Source organism: Pseudopipra pipra, chromosome 1 (genome assembly GCF_036250125.1).
Source record: "Pseudopipra pipra isolate bDixPip1 chromosome 1, bDixPip1.hap1, whole genome shotgun sequence".
NCBI lineage: Eukaryota > Metazoa > Chordata > Aves > Passeriformes > Pipridae > Pseudopipra > Pseudopipra pipra.
Genome location: NC_087549.1, coordinates 122538874 through 122555972, shown reverse-complemented (window position 1 = coordinate 122555972; position 17099 = coordinate 122538874). Strand labels below are relative to the sequence as shown.

Here is a 17099-nt window from a genome sequence, read left to right as displayed (position 1 = left end):
AGAAGCTACAAATTTCTGGAAGAGCCTACCAGGAGTGTAACAAAGACCTAATCTCGCAATAGAGTGCAATTTGGTTTAAGTCTGCATCAAACACAGCTGGGCCCTTGGGGAGGAACCACCTAATTCTCTCCCTTCTCAAAGTTAGCAATTTATTTCCACAGCAACTTCTACTAAAACCAGTAGCAACACGACTACATAGTGAAATGAGAGCGGAAAATTAATCGAATTAAGAACTAAAGAAGAAAAAAGCCAGATTTTTAGCAATAATGTTTTCAGAGTCATTTCACTGCATGAACATGCTGCAAGAAAAAAGATGATGAAAAGAACAAACCAGGCAGCTGCCAATAGGAGGGTAGGGTAGAGCAGAACTATCCCTTTTGAAAGCAACATAGGATTATGGTGGTTTACACTGAAAATGGAACTAGGAACAAAGTAGCATAGACTAGTAAGAAAGCAGGTAACTTGTCCAAAACAACGTGCAACAGACACACCTTCTAAAAAGCAGAGTTTAATGAATGTAAGCAAAAGCTAACAGTAATGTCAAGTCTGACTGAAACCAAACATTAAAATCTTACATTTTGCATGATGGATGAGCTAGTCTCAAGTGTTATTATGCAGTGCTAGCTTTAATTGCTCCGAGCTAAATATAGCTTTCAGAATTTAGCAGCTCCCCCTCAGCTTTTCTGTCTTTCAAGGAGGCAAAAAACGTTTTCGTTAATAAAAGCACACAGGCATACACAGTGGCGTTACTACAGCAAAGCAGGAAGCAAACCATTAGGATGATTACATTAGAGTCTCCAACACTCATTGAGAACTCCTGTTTTTCAAGACACCAACTGCCTCCCTATTCCACTACTCTGGTTCCAGTTACAGCAGGCGATGGAAGCGTGCATACCTGCACCTTTTCAAACCAAGTCATTTTGTTGCTTTATTACCAGACTGTAAATCTCGCTTGCCCCATGCTTGCAGTCAAGATGTTGCCTTTACCGGCAAGCTGCCCTGGTACCCACACACTTCTTGCTATGCCACCCAGATAGGCACCACAGGGGAGGAAGAGGAGGAGCAAGTCTGCACACACATGCAGCCTGATCCTTTCCTGCAACCATTGTACTGGCATAACATACACGAGGTGGTCCAAAATCTGCTATGGCAGCAGAGACTGCAGCACTCTGATAAAGGCATGAAGCGAATTCTCTCTTCTGCCTTCTTATACCCAATAAGGATTTCAAAAAGTTTAAGAAAGAGTTCTACATGGCAGGCTTCATTTTCCCTGTCTGAGTTGATAAGGGGTTTCAAGCAGAAAATTTGGCTGACAGCTAGAAATGTGTTCTACAGATTCAGCATTCCTGTTCACCTTCATTTTAGAGGTCATTATGTAATTAAAGCACTACGATTTATCTACAATTCATGGAATTAAATTAAAAGAAAAAGTAGCCACTTCTGCAATAAGTCATCTTTTCAATTCCCCTCAGGCCATAACTCCAAACTCTCTTCCCTCCCCCAAAACCCATGACCTAGCCCTCTACCTATTTTCTCTCTGGCTTCATCCATCCTCTTCTCTCTTCTTTACTGAGCTGAACTCTTAAAAGTTAAGAGGTATCATCTTCTTCATCCCTGTCTTTGGTGAGTAGGGAAAAGAAGAATAATGTTACTTATGGAAAAGAAAATACTTATCAGATCATATGAATTACCAAATGCAACATTACCTGGTCCATCTCTTTAGCTGTAAGGCTCCAGAGGTCTGACTGTGTTAGAGCTGTGCATGCACTACACGAGGACCAACTGGAGGGTTGCCAAGAAGTACCTACTACACTAAACAAGACCAAAGGTAGTATGCCACAGCTCTGCTCTCTGACCCACCATTTCTGAGGTGCAGATCAGCCTGGAGAAAACAGGTCAAAGGAACTATGTCTGTTTGTTGCTTACAAGAGATTTTAAAGCAAGCCTCCTGACATGCATGTTCTGCACGGGGACATCCATACTCTACTGCTAGCTGAGCTGCCTCACAACAGAAAGGCTCCCTACAGTCAGTGCAGGCACAGACTTCATTTACCAGCTTCTGATAAAGCACAAAATCATGACAGTCATTGCCATGAAGATTTTTCTTTCTGAAGTAACAGACTGAAGTGTGGATAAAGAGCATAAAAAAATAGGGATAAGTACTGGAAGCACTTCGTATACTAACTAGAACTATTACTAAGACAGAAGGCATTTTTTAAAATTCTGCCAATCACAACAGACTATTTAGTACAGATGAATGTTTAAAAAAATACCCCAAAATATACAAAGCATCATGCAGGTACCATGGATAATCTTACAGCTATGTGTTTAACAATCACGAATCAGAGCTGAGTGCCCCAGAACTCCATGCAGTCCTTCTGAGTTGAACTGTTCCACTCTCAAGCAGCAGCAACCAGACAGAGGCAGGGCAGGCAACTGGGGCTGCACAAGTCTCAAGCACCAAACAGCCTCTCACCCTCTCCCCACATTTAAAACCAGTATGTAAGTTGCACATGCTGCCCTTTATGAAATCAGCAGAAAAACCCACACAGGTGACAGGATGGAAGAACAGTGGAGATCAGCCAAAGCAACTATGGTATTAATCTGGGAAAGAAAGCATGCAGCTACAGTGGATAGTCACATAATGGTACGAAATCTGGATCTGGAGATTAGCAGGAGAGAAAAGATACCAGAAAAAGGTGATTTGTTTTTTGCCACCCATAATACTAGAAAGATTTTGCTTTCCTCTCCAAAATTAGAACACCTACTTAAGTGTAACTCCTTCTTCCCCTCTTAGAGTCATGTGCATACCCAGAAATCCACAAAAAAAAGAAGCAGTATCAGCCTCAGGTCAGGACAATTGAGGCCTAAATGTTCACTAAACTGTCACAGAAGCATTAATTCAAAAGAAATTACGTTAAAACAATAAGACCCATCAGAGTAAATATATAACATCCACCAGAATAAATAAATGCCATCCTGCAGAAGCTGCAACTTAATCACAGTAAGTTTATGCAGAGAAGTTTTCCTGCACAAAAAAACCCAAACAAACAAATAGATATGGTGAGTAACGATGTCTACAAATTTCAGAATTTATTTACCAGATGTTTTTCTCTACATGTGGTGACCTGCAAATTTGCCTCAGCTGCAGCAATAGCTCCTGAAAAACCTTGGCAACAGCTACTACTTCTACTATATGTGTGACTTTTTGGGGAGTTACATATAAATATTTTCAGTTAAATATGTATATTCACTTAAATGCAACTTAAGTGTTTTTTATGTTTATAGAATATATAAAATCACATTTAAGTGAATACTTTCACAATCCGAGCAAATGATTCATATATATTGCCTTTTCTCTTCTCCCACTTCATGTATTTCCCTGCTGACTTGAAACTATATTCTATCTAGGTGTTCAAGGTTACTAAGAACAGAAGGCAGAGAGACAGAATCTAGAGGTTATTTATATGGCAGGACTTCAAACAATTGATCCAGCTATATCTCAAGTGAGTTGATAAAGAGGCATTAAAATAATGAGGAGAGAGAAGGATGGGTGAAAGACTACAGCATTCAGAGTCACTCAGCAGGCCTCTCCTGCTCAAGGACTCTGAATTACAAGACAAGGACATTGACCAAGGACAAGGTGACACACCCAGAAAGGGATTTACAGATGAAAATGAGAAGTTGTTGGGCACCCATGCAATCTTCACATCTAACCTTGCTGCACAAGCAAAGGAAAAGGAGAATGTGACCAAGAAGGACTCTTATCTCTGATCGTTTGATAAAGGGCTGAAAGTATTAACACAGATGAGAAGAGGGTTCAGTCAGACGAGTAGTCTGCCCTGATAAACAGGCATGACCAGATAAAACATTCTAAAGTATTTGTGTACATACAAAAAAAAAAAAAAAAGAGGCCTCCACTGCAAAACTAATGAACTTGAATTAAATACAAGACTAAATATCACAGGGACAACAGCATCTGAATGGGTAAAACATATATTGAAATGCACACACTATTCACACAAGTTCACACACTATTCAAGCCAGTAGAAGTTGGGATAGTGCATAATTGTGATAGATCTAAAAAAAATAAAAAAAACCAAACCACAAAACAAATAAACAAAAAACCACCAAAAATCCCCACAAAACTCCCCCCCCACATCACTGCAAAAGAACTAATAGAAGTAAAAAAAAAACAAAAAACAAAAAAAACCACCAAAAAACCAACCAACCAAAAAAACCAAACAACCGAACAACACCAAAAAAGCACAATGTTGCTCAGAGTCTGCAGCAGATTCAAAGAAACCAGCCTTGCTACAGGCTTTATTTTATTAGAACAAAAAAAATCACAGTGAGTTGGGCATTATGGAAGATTAGCTTCTGATTCAAGCGAAGTTTAAGTAGTCAGGTAGATTGAGGAGTTCAGACTGTCTAAATTGAAAATGCTGAGCTGCTGCTTCATTAGATGTGCAGAAACAAATCTGGAAATGCCTCATGGGATGCTGCATGCAGTAGACAACTTGAAAGATGAAATAGGCCCAACAAGGTAAATAGCTTCCCCACACCTCCCCAAAAGGCAGGGAAGAAGTTGATTCAAGAAGTTGCATCTTGTATGTCAAAGTACAGGAATAAAGTTATAGCTTTCAAAAAATTTGATTTAAAAGATATTAAAAAAAAGAGTTCTTCAACAATTCAAAGAAACTATGTGAAGTAGTAACCTGGAAGTGAAAATTTCTTAGTAAAGAAAGAAAGACAGGATGTCTTCTATGAAACAGACCTGGAAACCATCAAAACCAGCACAGAATCACAGGGAACTGCTTCTTGAGCACAAATGGAGAAAACCACATGAAACCACTGCAGATTTCTGCAAGAAAAGGCAGATTAAATTGCATATAGAGTTGCAAATAAAACTTCCATGCATTCTCAAGTTATTATGCCTACTTCACCTCTAGTCAATAGAAAAACTTAAAAACTCTAGTCTATACTTCTAAAGCAGACCAAAAAACCAGTGGGAGGTACTCTGTGATGACAGGAGAGCAAACAGAATACCTGTCTTTAGAGCTAAAGATGAGGGGAAAAAAAGTAGAAAGAAATCAGCCCTACTACAATCATTAACACATAGTCAATAGTAAGAGTTATTTTTTACAAAAAAAAAAATAAAAACAGACAAGAAATCTTAGATCTTATCTGGACCTGACAACAGCTGCATTAAAAAAACCTAGTAATGGTCCTTTTTGGTAGAAGAACTGCAAAGTGATCAACTGGCCACAGAAGACAATAAAAACAATTATCAGGTTGGACAGGGATCACCAGAAGAGGTTGCCAAGAATTACTTTGGGGCTAGTTTTATTTAACAGTCCTACTAGTGGCAAGGGAATTGAGATGTCTAGTAAAAGTTGCTGCTGACAAAAAGTATACAGGCACCTCTGATGCATTAAACAACTAGAACAGCAGGTGAGAGGAACCATATGAACAGAAGCAGCGACAGGAAATGCAGTTCATCAGCCCTGAAGGCAAGGTCAGGACCCCAGGAGTAAGACTGCTGTGACAATTGGAAGTGAACAAGGAAAGCAAGGTATTCACATGCACGGAGTGAATGTCTAATCAAGTCATGACCAAACTGATGAAGTTAAGAGGAAAAAAAAGCTACCCTTGACATAAACTAAGGCATTTCCTACAGATCTGTACAGGGAAGCAGTCAAAAAAAAGTCACTGTGCAAGGCACTGCCAGCACCTAATCTGGTCAGAAAACAAAGAATAGCACCTAAGACACACATGAGATCAATGTAAGTTTATGCAAGGAAGATTGACAGCAGAATATTGTCCTGAAATGAGCATACCTAGTCACCCACATTACAAGATTCCCTGCATCTCTTCAAGTCTAAATGTGAGACTCCTAAACTGACTGGGGGAGAGAGCCTCACTCACATGAACAGAACAAAAAGTTACTGCTTTACAAAGGTTTAGATGAAATGCAGATGCTTTTATAAATACCAAGAAAAAATACCACTTTTATTCGGGCGTACTAACTGGTTGTAGGTACATTTAGGCAGAATACTGGAATAAAGTTTTAGTCCAAACAGGGAAGCTTTGAAATAATTTGTTAGTGGGACAAAGTTTAAAATGATGCTTGGTCACTTTAAAAAAGGGAATATACAAATGCATTGACCGCTACAAATACTGAACCTGAGTAACCAGGAATTCTCTTCCAGTCCTGTGATATGTCAGTACAGCCACTTTCAGCATGGAAGTCTTTATATACCACTTGCCAAAGTTATTATTGCTGATTTAATCTGGGCTGCAAAACTGACCTTGTCTTAATACTCTTAAGGTTCCACTAATAAAGAGAAATTACTTCAGCTTTACTCACTTTTAAGTATTTCTTTTGTGAACAAAGTTTTAGTGTGTTTTTGTGGGGTTTTTTTTAAGGAATATAATTTTTAAAAGTGGCAGATCAAGGAAACTACTTTTTAGAATCTATGTTTAGGCAACTAGACACAGGTAGCTTCAACTATGTCAGTTCTGAAAATGAAATTTGTGGATATTTTCTTCTTGACTTGATGTCAAGACTTTGCATGTCCTGGCCTTTCCAAAGACAACAACTGCAGTTCTCAAGAGTTCTGGGACTCAGACACAGAGAAACAAGTGCTTCAGAATATCAGTGCAAGGAGGAAGCAGGAGATCAGAATAATTCCCTTCCTCAAAGTCAATCTCAGTACAAATCTACCCCATCTATGCCTTGCAACTTTTGTTTGCACTCCTCCTACATTTCACAAAGCATTTTTGCATGCAAATGTTTCAGTGGCATTAACAGACTGGGCAAAAGAGCTTCATAAAATGACTTGGCTGTATTTACTCAAAACACCCTCATGACTTTCAAGGGCCAAAGAAATGCACAAGGAAATAAAAAAGCAGTTTGGTCAGTCAAAATAAGAAGTGAGAATTAAAGTTATGTACACTAATACATAAGAAAAAAAAAAAAATCTGTTTTCCTGCCCTTCATCCCTAGTTCCCTTACCCCAAACACTACCCTTCCTCTCAGCTGTAAGTGCATTACACTAGACTAATATAGAAGATATGATTTTTGTCAATAAATTAATGCACAACAGACGCACAGCCTACACCTTCTCTCTTCTTAAGTAACCCATCACAAGGTGGATCAAGTAGCAATGCACCTGCAGACTGTTGAGCAATGATATTAAGAATGATAAACACTCAAGAATTCTAGTTCTGCAAGATGTGAGTACTAGAAGACAGTCTACAGTGAGAAAGGCATTACATCTCTTTAATAGTCAAGAGATGAACTTTTTTCTTTTTTTTTTTCTTTTTTTTTTTTTTAGTTTAGAACAGCAATCAAAGATGATCCTTTTGTAGAACAGCTCTGGAGACTGAACTACTATTTAAGAGTTTAATTTGAGAAAGCTATAAGCAAACAATTCTCATCTGGCACTGAACAGAGGGTGTGCTTATGCTAACCATGCATTCTAGTCATATTAAAGTAAATAATGCAAGCTCACTTGACAAGGAATGTTTTGTAGTTCAGTGTGAACTGTCATGTCTGAAATGTCAAGACAGAAATGGCATCCCCAGTTAGAAAAACATGGATGTTTTCAAATGCTGAGTCATGCCTCAGAAACCAAGATTTCCTAAGCCTTTTCAAGTAGGAAGTGGTTACCACCCTAAACAAGTCCCACAAGCCCTTCCCCAGGTGAGAACACTCAGTCAATTCATGTCACTGAGATACAGCCACTGTTATACCACTGTATTACTATGAAATTAAGGAAACTACTTGTTTAAAAACAGAGATGGCAGACAATACAACCAGAAATAAATGGAAAGTTGCATTTTCCTTGCTCAGCTTATCAAACTAATGAACTAGGACTAAAAGCAAATTATTAAACCTTTCTGATGAAAACAATTACTTTGTATGCATTTAAAAATACCCAATGGTATTTTTATTCAAGTCCCATTACTTGAAATTTGGTCTTTCAAAATGTAATATCACCTGTAAGGGATCTTCAGTACACCAACAACTGCATGCACATGACACGGCAGAAGAAAATGACCTTGTATACTTATGTGTTCCTGCAATAAAGGAAAAAAATTTACAAGTCACCCTTATCAAATATGCCATTTTATCAAAGCCTGACATTAAAAGAAGAAAAAGGGAAAAAAAGTAAAAACAAGTAAACAGCCAGCAAGTCTCGTTGACCAAAGTGATATCCTGATAATGGCTCTGCTGTTGATTTTCAAGTAGAAGTGTTGATCCTGCTGAACTTCAAGAAGTAAAGTACAAAATAGTACTGTACATAGGAAAATAAGCTGTTAAATTGTGTGCATGCGTGAGTGTGGAGAGAAGACTATGATTCAGCCATCCTGTGGAAAATTATAACCTCTTATGTCCGAATCTGAAATGAAGTTCCATATTTATTCAGTGAATGAAAAAACATGATTTCAGCAGTGCATTTGTATACTTATTCTAAGAAATAGGATGTTAAAAAGCTTGTTTCAACAAAACAAACTGGATATCAACTAAAAGGCAACAACTTATTTTATCCACAACTGCAGTTCCCTACCTCAGCAAGTTCTCCTTCCTCAACAATTTGGTTTTCTCTAAGCACTGGGAGATATTAAATAAGTCAGCCTTAGTTTTATAAACTTATAGTTTTAAGTGCTTCTGGTTTTAATGTTTTGCAATTGAAATAGGTAGATTTGTAAGACAGTAAGAAATCTGCAAATGAACTCAGTGATATCACTTAAAAAAAAACAAAACAAAACAAAACAAAAAAAAACAGGAAAGAATGAATGGGTTTTATACTTCCTGAATTCAGCAGCTGTGGCAGTAGTGTAAGGGCTATGAATTGTTACTTCCTAGTTATGTCACCCAGTAAAAAATATCAGTATCATTCAGTTAAGGGAAACAAGAATCAATTATAATACTTTGGCTCAACATTTTTGGCACACAAATTTTGGATTTCCTTTCCTGTGGATCTGTATTTTGGGATGGAAAGTTAAGAATAACATAGCAAAACATTCCCCTAAGCCCAGCTGGCTGCCTCCTCAGCCTAGAAGTGGTACAGATATTACAGTTGTAGGCAAATGAGGGTTCATGATACATCTTTGTTGCCCATCATTTTTTTCAGTAAATAGTATTTGCTGATACCAGTAAGGGCACAGCTACTGAATTCACATGTTAAAAAAACAGTATCTTTCTTGCCAAGTTATGACAAACTCCTAAATCCTTGTATATTCAAAAAACAAACAGGAAATATTAAGTCTTCTTTCCTAACATGGTTGCTACTAGAGTTCAATAACAGGACTAGATCTAGCCTAGATTCTCCTTTCTTCATATACATATTGTTGTTATTTGACTTCAGCATCAGCAAATTAGAAAACCCCATTAGTTCTAGTTCTCCTCTTTCTAAAAGTCAAATTCTCTCAGACAGACACCAGCAATCCTCCTGAGGAAGCCTACTACAATAATGTTGTACAACACCCTGCTGTAAGAAAGATGACCTCTATCCAAACCACAAGGTTGCTTATTGGCTTAGGTAAGGCCCGGGCAAGCCCAGGAAAAAACCCAACTCTGACTGGGTTTTTAAAAGATCATTTATAGATCTAAGAGTTTGACGAGCAGAGCTGCACTATACTAAGATTCAAAATATACTAGTAAAGTTATCACAGAATGGTTGAAGTTGGAAGGGATCTTTTGAGGACATCTGGTCCACCCCCTGCTCAAGCAGGGTCAGCTGGAACAGGTTACCCAGGATGATGTCCCAACAGCTTTTGAATATCTCCAAGCGAGGGAGACTCCAAAACATCTCTGGGCAACCTGTGCCATTGCTCAATCACCTTTGCAGTGAAGAAAATACTTCATGATGTTCAGAGGGAAACTCCTGTGTTTCAATGCCCATTGCCTCTGGTCCTGTCACATATCTTAACAAGTGACAAAACCATTACTGGAAGGTTATCTTTTAAGAAAACTAAACATGGCTGTTCCAAGTGATTCAGCTAACCCTATTTGACAGTAACAGCAAGTAAGATGGAGTTCTGAGAAGTTTCCAGGGTAGACCATAGAGCCTTATTAATCACTCTTACTAGCAAAAAAAAAAGTTAGGGAGAAGTCTGCTCCTCAGGCATAGTCTTAACACCTTTTCCTTATTTTTTTTTTTGTTGCTTTATTCCAATATTGCTTATTTAAAAAGCAAACACCTGCAATCTTTTAGCAATTATGCCAGCTCCAAATAGCCTGATGCATGCTAGGTGGCCTGCTTCTTTTGACTTGGCAAAATCATTGCTAAAAAAATGGGCTACCAAGTTCTTAAAACATCTGCTACCTAAATTGATGCATAGTTCTCAAGAACTGAGAGCTCATGTGCCTCTAAGCTGCACAAATGCAGATACATCCAATTGGGGGAAAACCCCACACAGCTACCAAACTGTGAGAAGTACCATCACACAGCAAGCACCAGCCTGCCTGCCTTTGGTGAGCAGCAAAGTATCAGGGAGTAAACTTCAGAAAGCCACCACAAACTCCTAACCACAGGCATCTTAACAAACTCGTAGAGACTCAGCAGCCCACATCCTCTGGAGTTAGCTTCATCTGCTCCCAGGTAGGCAGACAATAATCACTTGCACATCTTCAGGATGACCGTTGCTACTGATGATTTACACATTGTTATTTTAAATCATTCAAGCAGTACCACAGAAGATTGACACTTGCTGTTTCTTTTTTTAAGTTATACAAGACAGCATCATGTTCATATTGAAACTTCCTCCTCCCCCTGCACTTAAATTCACAGTTTATGCTGTCAAAGCTTTGTCTAGGGGATCTCTGCACTCGTATTTGTCACAAGCAAAAGACACAGAAAAAAAGATAGAATCATTCACACTCCTTCAGAATACAATATTTTATAAGACTATTAAACAAGCTTTTTTTTTTTCTAGCAATAAAATTACAGCCAATGTAGTCTCAGATGCCAGCATGAGCAACATGTGTTCCACATCATATTCAAGGGAGATGCCACGGTTCTGGCCTTGCAGCCTGAGACAGCACCAGAAGCCTTTTGACAATAAAACTTACCAAGACTGGTTTCAAAGTCATATGTTTTCACTGAAGATAGGACAGAAAAAGTTCTGTAAAAATAAGAATTGTACATTTCACTTCAGCAACTAGGAGTATGAAGTAACTCTATTCCTCCTCAAGGCTATTTTTCTAGGCACACTGACAAAGCAATTATCTTGGAGAAGAGGGAGACATTGCAACAGAATGTTTTTAACATATGTGGCTGGCAAAATGGAAGAAAGTACAAGAGACCTATATCCTACTCTGCTCCCATGAAAACTTGAAGGGCAAGACTTAATCTTCTGTAACAAGTAGAATAAATAGTGACACAGATGGGCTTGTGCACTGAGAAGGATAAAGTCTCCTGCACACATGGTTCTTTTGCTGATTGACAAGCTGTTCAGAAATTGTCTCTTCAGTGATTTCATCTACTCTCTGGGCAGAGAAAAGTATACATGTGAGGCAAATGGAGTACACCCACACAGCTGTATGTATCTGAACGATTATGAACAGTAGCTTCATTCATTTTCACTGGCACCTATATGAAAGTGGAACAGACTTAAGTCAGAAGAGTAAAACTGTGGATGCTGCTACTAAGAAAACCCACCAAAATCATGAGAAAAAGTGGTGTCGCATTAGTGACCTAAAAATGACCTAAGCAACTGGTAGAACAGATAAGAGATTACACTTGTGATAACAGAATCTTTGCAGTATCATCATAAGCAGTAATAACGGAATTGAGTGCAATTAAAATGAGGGAAGAGTATGAATGCATTCAGTGAGGGAACATTTCAGACTTCTATCCAGAAAACATTTATCAGAGGATACACCAAATGGCTAGAAAGCCCATTACTTTATTATTATTATTAATAATAATTAATAATAAAAAAATCATTGCTGAAATTCAACAGATATCACCACAGTAAAAACAGAATAGCTAGAAACACTGTCACAAACAAGGATGGGTTTCTCACCTTCACTATTCTGTATTGTTACTGTCTTCATTCTAAGAGCAGCAACTAAATACAAATGCTGCATGACAACTGTAGCACTACATAGTATCATGGTTTTTAGGTTTCAATTCAACCAACATGCAGGCAGAATCTGAAGCTATCACTTAAAAAGTTACTGTTATGGAAAGATGAATCAAAAGAAAAATCTCTTTAATTGTCAATCCCTACATTACAGTGGAAGGCAGAGGAAAGGAAGATTTGTTTGCACACTCGTGTTAACATAAGTGCCAAAGAAAATGTTCAGAAGGGAATAATTATATGTTGACATGGCAGCAGCTGTGTTTGCCAACTGAAATATGACTCAGGCATCAAAACCCCACAACTTAAAGGCTAAAGAGGAAATGTTCAGTTCAAGTACTCGTAATTTAACAACTGGACTTGAAAGTGAGAAATCTAAAAACATAGATGGTCCAACCTCATGGTTGGACAAGGAATGCAGAGCTTGCCTAATATGTTGTTCAATGACTTCAAAGGAAGAATTTTCAAATTCAGACTAAACTTATGAAATTGAAAAGCAATGCACAGAAGCACATAAAGGATCATAATTGCAGCCTTCCTTCTGTGACTTACCAAACGCTATTAGGCAGCCCCTATCTTTATGTCAGGTTGTCTTACAGCCAGATATACAATTATTTAGTTTAGAGATATGTCTAAGACCTAGATGCACATAGCAATTCTCAATGCACTACTTCAGCTTGGGGCTTAGAGGTCAATGAAAGTCAGTTCTCTCTCTTATTCCTCCCTCCTGTTGCACATAGCAGGGATTCCTGTCAAGTTTTGCTTATCAGTACGTATTTTCCACAGAAAACAATTCAAGAGGCGTGTCTAGAATAGCCTTCATCTAAACACTGGGAATCATTAGCAAATAGCAAACAAGCATTGCAAAAACTGCTCAGCACTTGCCTCATTGAAAGCAGCTCAACTATATTTCTTTACTTTTGTGGTTAACATCACGGAGCACCCAGACACCGAAATAGGATTAAGCCCTGCTCTGCTCAGTGCTACACACTGACACGTGACTTCTACCCTAAGGAGCTTGCACTGAGTCAGTGCTCTTCTGGCACACCAGACAGGCAGGACAGCATGGGCCGAGCTGCAATGGCCAAATACATTTCTCAGTTTCAGCCAGCATTCTTAGAGTCCTCACAGCTTTTACTAAGAAGGCAGGTACCAGAATTGCCATTGAATTTGTATTTTAGAAAAACAAAACAAAACAATGCCACAAACCAAACAAAAAAATCCAACAGTACCAACAGCTCTGATCATTTAACAATTATCTCAGTTGGGACAGCTGAATACAGAAAACCAGAAAGAATTTGTTCGTGTTTTTTGTTTTCTGCCCTGGCTGGGGCAGTCCTTAACCCTACGTATAAATGTTTCAGGTAACTTGCAACAACAGGCCATGAGTTTCATGATGACAGAGCTCCAAAACTACAACTCCAACGATGTATTCATTCATGCCATAACTTTACATATAATAGAATCTATTTCTGAACATATGCACCATGTGAAAGTCACAAGCATCTTCAAGAACTTTGCATGAACAACGAGCTAGAACAGATTGAAAGGAGAAGGAGTTACAGATATCGTGCCTCCCAGGGTCAGACCCACAGCTGTGCTTTTCTTAGCTATTATGTCTTCGACTTTATGTAGACTGTCATATTCATTAGCATCAACACCCACATCACTCAACCTTGAAGGCAGACAGAAAACTTTGCTCTAAGGTAATTAGATAACACAGAGATATATTTTATGTTAGCAGAATAAGGACAAATACCCACAAAAGGACAATGTTACATACACAAAACCTCCTTGTCCTTCAGATAAATGAAAAACTAAAGCAATGAAACATGTATTTCAAACCACAATATTCAAAGACTTAAAAGTGATAGCTGTAGGAGCCTAAAAACAGCATCCCATAAAGTATAACGCTTTACCATAACCATTAATGCAGAAGACAGACACATAAATCCAGCATCTCAAAAAGCAGAGCAAAGTAAATTTGGTAACACATTAGTCCCTATCTGGATAGTTGTTTGTCAGATGTCACAATATCTGCATCCTAGTATCTGAAATTTGATACCGGAAAAAGCAATTAGATTCTCCTAGAAGTTTCTTTGGCTACATTAGTTGCAGCATATCACAGTATCTACCCCTCAGCCCTTTAGCAGCAAAACTTTGCAACTTTGGCAAGTCAAATCTTAACTGAAGTAAAGTAAGATTGAATTCAATAAGATCAAAATATGCTGATACAGATACTACGCTGCTTCTGACCTATAAAAGTACCCTATGACTGCACAGTCACATACTCATTCTGCTGCCTCCTTCATCACTGCATGGTTTTGAAATGCACCTTACAGCATATCCAGTTTAAATCTAAAACATATTAGCACTTAGTGTATGAATTTACTTTTCAATAGAAAGGTTTTTCTCATTTTGTAGCTAAGAGAACCATTTGTAGCAACTGAAAACTCAGTTTTAGAGTTAGAAACCATAAGATACAGGAAATTCCCTGTTTGACTCTACTTCCTCCACAGTGTGTAACAAGACCTAGAGAATGCAACAAATGAAGGAATAGCCATTAGGCTGACACGCATCTGTTTATAACAGATGTGGTTTGAACAAGACCCAATTCTTTATGACTATGTGCCCATGTCTACTTAAAAAAAAACAAATAAGGTTCTGTATAAAACACAGAATACTTACATTTGCAACAGTGAATGAGCTAGCCAGACAGTGTTGCAACAAGCAGACTCCAGCTGAGTCCCACCATCATTTCCTGTCCTGAGTGAACACCCTAGGAATTTCAGCACAACCACAATTGTCCAGTGCACACACAGAGAACATCTCCAATGCCTAAAAGTCCTCTCCCACCTTTCCTGCATGCAAACCAAGATATTACACAAAATGATTAAAGAGAGGGCATAAATCGGCCTAAAGCAATGTATGGGGAAGACAATATAAGAGTAAAGACAGTAAAGACTTGTGAATGCCACTGTTTTGAAAATGGCCTAAGAGCCACAGTGCAAAAGTAGTTAGCTTAATCTATTGCGAATACAGGTGAGGGAGTATTATTTAAAGATACCTTTTTTAAAATATTTTCAACAATAAAAATAAAAGCTCATGAAAATTAAAACTCTTGTTACCCATGGTTTTCAGAAACTGTTAATGAAAACACATGCTTTAAATAACCAAACTAGGCTTACAAAGCTCTGTTGAAATTAAGTAGAGTAAAATGCTCTGAACTCTATGAGTGAAACATTGTGAACTCTATAATTAATCGATGAAAGTCAAGGGATGAAGCAACTACTCCCTGTGTCCTTTCTCAAGAAAACAGAAAGAAGAACACTGTTACCATCATTAGAGACCTAGGACAAAACTGTAAAGCAGACAAATTACCTTACATTTATTAAATGCCGTTCCAGACTAGCCATTCCAGATATCCTCTTAGTAAAAATAAAAGTCTCAGTGAAGAGTACTTCACTGTCACTGAGGTGTACACCAAACAGTTTTCAAGTAATGGCGTATTTAAAAGCTCATATTGCTTAATTGGTCCACAAATGGAAATTAAATCAACCTGGAAACCGAAGACGGATTTAATTAACCTATTTTCTTTAAGATGCAGGGGAGAAAAAAAAATAATAATAATGGTGGCTTTTCCTTTTTTTATTATTATTTTATTTTACGAGCGCACAGAGAAACACAGAACTAGAGGAGAGTGACGGCTTTGCAAACACCTCCAAGAATTCTGAAGTTCCATTTCACAGCCAGCCGGCTGCCGGGCGATTCCCCAGAGCCCGCAGCCGGCGAGGAGATCTGTCCCAGCCCACGCCGGGAACGGCCACCGCTCCCCGGGCAGCGCCAGCCCGGTGTGACACAGCCCGCCCGGAATGCGCTCCACCTCGGTGCCACACGGAGCGCACCAGGAGTCAAATAACCCCGTCAGCGGCACCCTCCTGGAGCAGGGAAAGATGTCTAAGTTGGCTGCCGCTCCAGAACAGCCGCGTGGGGCTGTGACAGCGCGGCCGGGGACCACGAGGGCCACAGGAGGTGGTTGGAGAGGGGCTCGGCGGGGCAGGCGGGAGAAGGCGCTGCACCGGCAGCAGCCCCGGCCGTCAGCCCTGGGCGCCCTCGCTGCCAGCCGGGCGAGAAAGGTGCTTTCCGTGCGCTCAAACGCCACTCTCCTCGCGTGCCCAGTTCGCCGCCGCCGCCCCCCAGCCGGGCTCGCCCCGCGGCCCTTCAGCGAGGGCAGCGCCCCCGCCCCCGCCCCAGCCCGCCCGGGGGTGCGCCCCGCTACACCGCCCCCTCCCTTCGGCGGACACCCACCTGAGCTCCTCACCTACGGCCCGCCGGGCGCCCCCGCCATGGCCCCCGGGCAGCGGCGCCCCGCAGGCAGGAGCGAGGGAGGGAGGACGGAGCCTGAAAGCAGCGACAGCCGCCACCATAAAGGGCCGCTCCACCTGCGCCGGTTCGGGCGGGAGTGCTCGCTCCGACTGCCGGGGAGCGCCCACAAGCGGGACCGGCGTCGGGACCGCCGCGCTCGACTGACGGCCCCGCCGGCCAACAGGAGGAGCCGCCGCGCTGCCCCCGCCCCGCCGCCCGCAGGAGCCGCTGCTCCCGCCCGCCTTCCCGGCCGGCGGGGCGGGGGAAGGGGGTGTTTCCATGACGTCACGGGCAGCGCCCGCGGACAGGTGGGGAGCGGTCCCCGAGGGGACGCGGGGACAGGAGTCCCGGGCTAAGCCGGAGCTGAGCCCGCGAGTCGGCCTTAAGCAGCCGGGGCAGGGCGGGCTGCGGGCACGGCAGGGCAGGGCGGGCGCGGAGCTAATCCCGCAGCGGCCCTGCGGGAGACTCGGAACCGAGGGAGCGATGGCTCCCTGAGCCGCCTCGTCCCGAGGGAGCGGCTTACCACGCCGTAGAGGTGAAGTGCGAGCGGGTGCCGGCAGAGAGGGCTTGTCGGGGGCTCGCCGCACCCGCGGCAGCCCGAGGGCATCACTTCCCGCTCACTGGGAGCGCTTCCCGCG

The 17099-nt window shown here is 40.8% G+C and overlaps 1 protein-coding gene across 4 annotated transcripts in view; it reads right to left on the bottom strand.

The window, feature by feature from the left end:
* OSBPL3 (oxysterol binding protein like 3) overlaps nucleotides 1–16652 on the bottom strand; it is a 94235-nt gene extending 77583 nt beyond the window's left edge. For 2 of the 4 annotated variants that reach the window (XM_064674733.1, XM_064674756.1), the window contains exons 1-2: nucleotides 16405–16652; nucleotides 8006–8085 (exon numbers count right to left, since the gene is read on the bottom strand). The gene's annotated coding sequence lies outside the window, so the exon portion shown is untranslated. The remainder of the gene's footprint in view (nucleotides 1–8005; nucleotides 8086–16404) is intronic. The other 2 variants (XM_064674743.1, XM_064674751.1) reach the window with 1 other exon arrangement.
* Nucleotides 16653–17099: the final 447 nt, after the last annotated feature.